This window comes from Equus caballus, chromosome 7, assembly GCF_041296265.1.
Source record: "Equus caballus isolate H_3958 breed thoroughbred chromosome 7, TB-T2T, whole genome shotgun sequence".
NCBI lineage: Eukaryota > Metazoa > Chordata > Mammalia > Perissodactyla > Equidae > Equus > Equus caballus.
Window position 1 is genome coordinate 84,672,585 of NC_091690.1, and position 7,536 is coordinate 84,680,120.

At 42.0% G+C, this 7,536-nt stretch overlaps 1 protein-coding gene across 6 annotated transcripts in view; it reads right to left on the reverse strand.

Moving 5' to 3' along the window:
* The window catches only part of BTBD10 (BTB domain containing 10), a 71,055-nt gene extending 63,519 nt beyond the window's left edge, over positions 1–7,536 (reverse strand). For 2 of the 6 annotated variants that reach the window (XM_070273401.1, XM_070273400.1), the window contains exon 1: positions 6,770–6,955. The gene's annotated coding sequence lies outside the window, so the exon portion shown is untranslated. Of the gene's footprint in view, positions 1–6,769 lie in introns of all 6 variants that reach the window. The other 4 variants (XM_005612187.4, XM_014741700.3, XM_070273399.1 and 1 more) reach the window with 4 other exon arrangements.

Below are 7,536 nucleotides of genomic sequence, written 5' to 3' on the forward strand. Positions count from 1 at the left end.
AAGGACCCACAACTAGAATATACAACTATGCACCAGGGGGCTTTGAGGAGAAGGAGAAGGAAAAATAAAAAATAAAAAATAATTTTATCCTCACACATATGTTTATCAAAGCATTTACAGTAAGAGGGGGAAGGGGAAGCAGATGGAAAGGAGGAGAGGGAGGAGAGAGGGAATGTTAATTTCTAAATCTAGTTATGTATCTGCACATTATTCAAATTTCCTTTTAATTTCTCAAAATAAAAATTTTAAGTCATTACATACAGAATGATCCCAATTTTAGGGGGGGGTGTCTGTGTCTGTGTGTTTGTGACTGGAAGCAATTATCATTGGGTCATGGATTATGATACCATGTTCTTTGATCTTTGCTAAATGTTCCAAATTGCAGGCAATGCATTACTTTTATAGTCAGAAAGAAATTACTCCAAAAAAATCTACTTTTGTAAGTAATTTTTCAAAGTACTAACTGTAAAACAACTTCAAAATCAAGTGTTCAGAGCTACTATTGTTAAATAATATCATTCACTAGGGAAGCAAAGATTATCAAAGAGGTCACACCACTTTTCTTCTAAAAGATGACACTTTTTCCCTTTATTAATATGCTTTTAGTTCAACCAGCCTGAAGAGCTACACACACATATGTATATAAATAATGCACATATACTGTCACACCAGTACTATGCATATACTACATATACACAAAAAATAGAAATGAAAAAGGGATAGAGTAAAAAAATTAGTATAAATTGAAGTTCTATTGTTTTCTTCACACAGCACGATGAGCAAGTTTTTCACACACTCCCAAAAGAACATGCAACCCACTAGGGAGATCACCGGAATAAACTACTCAGGATCAGAAGACTTGGAGTCTTACGTTCTAGTCTTAGCTTTCCCACTACCAGTCAATACCTTTTATCAAAATCAGGTAAGGGGGCTTAATCTGCACTTCAGTTTTCTCTCCCCAAAATTAGAGTATTAATGATTTTACAGTACTTTCAGTGCTATCGTTTTATAAATCCACTAGTCTCCAATAACTAAATCTTCTCTTTGAAAAGAGAAACTCAGGCAATTTGGATATTCAACAAGAAGGAAACAACAGTGCCCCACAGCTACCCATTTTATAAGAACTTCGTTAAGAGAACTCTAAATTAACAAGCCAAAAGGACACAGCAGACTGTACTGCTTGCTCTCTAGATGTGAGAAAATCAAATTCAATCCTGCATTGTATACAACAAACTGACCTGAATGAAATAATTACCTTTAAAATAATTCAGCACTATTTGTATGACCATCCAGGATAAGAAAATTATAACAACATTTTGTTGCATGATTTTGCACCTGAGATTCTTCCTCAGCTATCTGAGCTTTAAAATTTACTTAAGATGACATTTTAATATAGTTAACAAAACACTTGGGGTAATTTTCTACTCATCTGCTACTAGCAATGACAGTCAACAATTTTAAAGGGAAATAATCCAAATTAGGAAAAATAAAATGGTTTTATGTTTTAGAAATAGATAACAGTATCCTCATAGACGACTTTTAAAATGCCATGCCATCTCCCTCTTCAATCTATTCTCCCTTCCCTTTTCTCTACTATTATTCCATCTGGTATTCAAATTACACAGAATACCAGATATCAGTAAATAGATGCCAACATGAAAAGCAAGAAAAAGAGCTTAAAAAGAGCTTTTATTGTTCAATGTTGACTAGAATAAAGAAAAAGAAAAAAACTTTTGTAATTTCCCGTCAGAGACTCATATTGGCAAGGCTGTAAATAGCCATTTGAACTTGTTCCCTTCAAATGAGATAGCTAGAGGTAAATGTAAACTTACCTAATGGATGTGTTCAAGATCACTGGCCAGTATGCTATTTTCTCAGCGTAAACACAGAACAAAGTGCTACCAAGTTATATTCATTTTACTATTTACATAGCACTTTTATATATTTTATTTCATTTAATTCTTAAACTACTGACAGCTGTGTTCTATCTCCATTTTTCATGTGAAGAAACAAAAGTTGAGAGAGGTTAAGTAACTTTTATATCATAAGGCGAACAGTTGACTTTAAATCCAGATCTAAATGATCCCAAATAAGGTATTTCAAGCAGAAAAGTATGATTACAATTTAAAATGATTTTAGAAAAGTGTTATCCATGGTTTCAAATTAAGTACTTCAATCAGTGATTCACTACGACAGACTCTCACTCCCAACCAAATACTAAATGTTAATTTGTTTGTGATCAAAAACGCTAATCACTCATTTCAACCACAAAGATAAAAATAAGTACCATGTAATCAGACTGCATTTTTAAAACAGAAAAATATAGTTTTAACTATAATAAGGGTAAAGAAAGATGCTTTTACTGGCAAAGATACCTTAGCATCTTCCTAATCTTCAGAAATGTGTGACATAAGGTCACATATTTGACATAAAATCTTTCCTCTTTTATGTTCAAGTTTCTACCACTTCTAGTACTCAGCTCATTGTGTTCTCGTTGCCTACAACTAACATTTACCAACCTCATAATCCTCTCCCCAAGAGCATCTCTTTGAATTCTGATTGCTTACCTTCCATCTCTGAGTTTGAGATTGTTACGTGCTTAGCAAGGTAGGTTTACTTCAAGGATGCCAAAGTAAAGCAGAGCAAGCCACGGTAGGGGAAATGCAATGTTAGCTTGAACTCTAATAAACATTCTATCCAAGAAGAGAAAAATTTTAAAAATAGTTTTCCTCCATTAACGAACATCTATAACTACCTCTTCCTCCCTTACTGTGGGTTCATAACCAACAAAGAAACAAAATAAAGGAGTCAGATAGATGAAAATAAAAATATGGCTGAAACCAGTGGCCAAAAAGACTTAATACTTCAATTGTAAATTAAACTTATAACTGTAGATGTTCCAATTTCTTCTCCCTCATAGGGTCCAGCCTGCTCAGGTATCTACCATACAAAGTAGTAGAGAATGCATATCCTAAGAATTGGGAGCTCCAAAAATAGAACCAGAAGACACTAAGCAAAAGCATACTCAATTCCTTCTCCTAGCCTCACCTAATCCTCCCTTGGGAAGGTATCTGAAAGAGTAGAAAGAAGGGGGAAAGCTACTTCCAAGAGAGAATTGCCTGCTTCACAGGTCATGTTAGAAACGTGGGGAGAAGAAAACGATGGTTCCCCCTCAACAAACATTATCTCCACAAATACACAACAGATTCTTCAGAATGTTTTTAAAACTCTCAAACAAGAATACCTCACAAACATAATACACATTTCCCCCTGTTTCGCTTCCTATACCTGAGAGAGGCAGGGACTGGATGAAAGATACTAGACTAGCTTGACCTGAGAAGACTGGGCTAAAAGAACAAATTAAGTCTGCAAACTCCCAGATCAGCCCTGATTAAAAAGCAAAATTCTGGGCCGGCCCCGTGGCCGAGTGGTTAAGTTCACGCACTCTGCTGCAGGAGGCCCAGTGTTTTGTCATCCTGGGCATGGACATGGCACCGCTCATCGGGCCACGCTGAGGCAGCGTCCCACATGCCACAACTAGAAGGACCCACAACTAAGAATATACAACTATGTACCAGGGGGCTTTGGGGAGAAAAAGGAAAAAAAGGAAGTCTTTTAAAAAATAAGTAAATAAAAATAAATAAAAAGCAAAATTCTATGTAGTCTTTGCACGAGGTATGATCAACTTAATTGTAATTTCTCTGTAAAACTGCACAGCAGACAAAACCGTATTTAGCCATTTCATCTTCCTTTTCAAAACTCTCTCCCTCACCTAGTCTCCTCTCTCACCCTTCTCTCATCAAAGACTCAACTTGACCTTTATATGCCTAAGATCCACCTCTTTCTTAGGTCTGACCTCTACACTCCCATTCCCCACAGCCCAACTAGGTATGAATCAGACTATGTGATTAAAGTACTTCACACTAATGCATAAATGTGGTTTAATCCACAGGGTTCGTTGCCACAAATATCATTAAGCTCTACTATGTATAAGGCACTGTGTTTAATCAATCCAAGTACTTATTCTTCTTAGAAAAAAACCTAGTTAACTCAAATCAGTCTTTTAATGGCCAATGTGAGGAAGAAGCACCTGAGTGGCCGCTTCACACCACACTCTCCCCATCCCATTTTTTTCCATCCCGACTCCCCTTCCTCCCACCCCATCTGCCAGGGATAAAATCTAAGCAATCAATATTGCTTCCAGTGAAAGTCAATGACTGGGAAATGGCATAGCAAACAATAAACATTCAAAACCATAGATGAGTTGAAGATGGGCTCCTGGATTTAATTTTACATATTAATTGCAAGTACAATAAAGGGCTTCTCAATAAATTGATTTCCTTACAAGATAGCTATAAATCAGTTATGCTCAGAACCCTGAGTTATTAAACCATAAATACTGAGAGGTTTCTTCTTCAGTTATTTCCACAGTTAAAATGTTAGTAAGTATCAGTTCAATTTGCCCTAGTGTAATCGAAAGCTATTAAACTTGGCTATTAAACTTACCTCCTGTTTTCAATTAGATTTGACATTTTTCCCAAGTCCTCCTAGGTTTGAAATCCCAAACTAATTCACATACTTACTTTAAATCTCTTTTGTTTATTTCAGTCATAAAATGTATTAATTCTGCCCTATAACAGAAGTCCTAAACTGGAGAGCAGGATACAACTACTGACAGGTTTGGGTTTGGTTGGGTCACATGAACTTATTTTTAATTGTTTTAATTAGTTTTCAACGTTTTTAAAAACCAAGAGACTGAAAAGCTAGCCCTGACGGCCTAGTGGTTAAAGTTCAACACTCACCACACTTCGGTGGCCCGGGTTCGCTTCCCGGGCACGGAACCACACCACTCGTCTGTGAGCAGCCAGACTCTGGTGGCTCACATAGAAGAAGTAGAAAGACTTACAACTAGAATATACAACTATGCACTAGGGCTTTGGGGAGGGAAAAAAAGAGAGAGGAAGATTGGCAACAGATGTTAGCTCAGGGCAAATCTTACCCAGCAAAAAAGAGACTGCAAGTAAAAATCTAGACTTCCCGAGTTCTCTTGAGAAGGCTGAAGACTGGGCCCATATTCAGGTATGGCACTAATCAGGTGGACCTGAGAACTGGATGCCCCTCTTAGATGAGGCATAAACTCTCTGATGCATTTCACTCATTTTCATTTTTATCTGCCCAGTAAATTCATAAACTAATGCTCTGGGGAGTGCATAATATTTTCCAGATAACTTCCACACTTCACCAAGTCACCTAAATGTAAAAAGCCACAAAGCAGACCATAGTGGTTTGCAACTTTATAGTTAATAAGAAAAAAAATTTTCGCAAGGCTTAGAAGAAAGGGGCAGAAAGAAAAACATTCAGGCTGCTGGAAGGGTTACATACAGAAAGCAAAAAGCCCATCTGAAAGCTTTTTCGGGAGTGAGGAAAAAAAGATGACAGAACTCAGAAACACTGCTGAGACTCTCACTGAAAGCTTTCTGGATTGAACACAGTGTCACTCCACGGTTTCTTACCACATTCCCTGCTTCAGAACCTCCCTGCCCACTCTCTCTCTGTGTAACAATAACATTTAGGTCATAAACTCTGAGGAATGTTAGGGAAATTTATGAAACACTCTTACACACTCAAAAATAATTCTCCTCACACACTTTGTTTAACAGTCTTAAACCATCATCAAATCCTTTCCCAGGTATTTTCTACTGCTTGCAGCTTTATATTCAAATGACAACTGCAGTCCTCATTTTCAAGGCTTGGACTTCAGTCCTGGATTGGGCTCTCCACTACAGAAATGTTTTTGGCCGTTGGTTGCATTCCTTATCATCTCTCTTATGCCAATTTCTACAGTCTATTTCATTCCAAATTTACCCCAATCCCCTCTCTAAAACTCTTTGATCAGATCTGTGTAGTGGGAGGGGGGACACAACTGTCTAAATAAAATCAATATACTGTGCTGCTTCGTTCAGATTAATTCAAACAAACAGCATGAAGACTCTCAGAGATGAACAATTTAAATCATTTTTATATGCTAAGTGCACAACGTGACAAGCAGGTGAGGCTCTAGCTTTAGCATGCCTGGACTAGTCTTTTCATCACGGACTCAAAATACGGAGGGGAAAAGAGAAGTGGGGAATCTGGGGGGCCCTGGTATGGTCACACTGCCCCCACGTTAACGAATTGCTAAGTGATGTCTCACCTCCCCGCACCCCATTCCCGAGGATAAAGGATGTTGGGAGACTTGTATCAGAAGCGGAAAAGAACAAGAAGCTTTTCTGTGCAAGTTTTGGGAAAACAAAGCTGTACAATCCGTGTTGCTGTTACAGCATAAAACCACGCAGCACATTATTGGGGTCCCGCTCCTCTCCACCCGAAGGGAGGCTCCGGGCCACCTTATCCCCTATTGTGATGCGCCCTCCTCAAGACGTGGCTGCGTTAGCCCGGGGATGACAGAAAAGGGGCGGGGCACGGGTTACTCAACCCGGGGAGGGAGGGATGAGGGGATTATCGCCTTCATCCCCGGGGAGAGGCCTGGGCACTCTCAACCAAAAACAGCACCTCCGGAACCCAAGTCCCATCCGTGCCTCTCCGAAGTGGGTGCCAGCGGCCGGAACCCAGAAGACCACCCGCGGTCCCCTCGCAGGGTTCCGGGCGCCCAGACGCCCGGCTCTCCAGCAAGATTCGCCGTCCGCCCCCTTCCTCTTTCGCCCCCGCCAAGCCCAGGTCCGGCGCCGCCCCCACCGAGTGCCCCAGCTGAGTCCAGTCACCCTCGAACCTGGAGTCCCCCTTGAGTGTCCAGTGAGGGCCTAGGCAAAGGCCGGGGCCAGCGACACCTCTGCCTCTCCTCAACTGGATCCCTCCGGAGGTGTCTGTGGTGGCGGCCACTCGGGCGGCTGCGGCCACCAGAGCCGCCCCGGCAGGTTGCAGGCCGGCTCCTAAGCCTCTTCTCGCGAGAGCCCTCAGTCCTAAGAGGCGTTCTCGCGAGAATGGTGGCTCACCGCCCAGAAGTGGGCGGGGCGCCGAGTGCGAGGGCCGTTGAGGGAGCGGCACCCTGAGGTGGGCGTTCAGCCTGGGGTTGGTGCCTCTGAGGGGAGGGCGACCGGCCTCGCGTACGTCAGCCCGGGATCCAGAGCGAGCCTCGAGCCTAGTGGCTGCGAGCAGTAACCCCCCAACATTTGAATCCCACGTTTTTCCTTCGACTTCCTGTCACCGTTAGAAAAAAGCGGACAGCGTCTCCAGCTCAGAGTTGGAGAAATACCCCTGGGACCCTAAGTTTGCTCCGGGAAGGCGTTTCCCTCAACCGAGCAGGCTCCGAAATGGCCTTTGCCGGCTCAGCTGGCGGGGATTAACCGAGCTGGGCTCACGAAAGGCGGTCGTCGTGAGGGCCCCCTCTCTACCCTTAGCGTTCCCCGCTGTTTGTTTTTAAACGCCGGTGGCGGGAACTGGTGAGCCCGCGGGAACTCCTGCAGCTCGGCCGGCGGTCGGAGGTCGGGAGCGAGCTGGACGGGATGCTGCTGCTTGCGGGCAGGAGCTTGCAAGAAA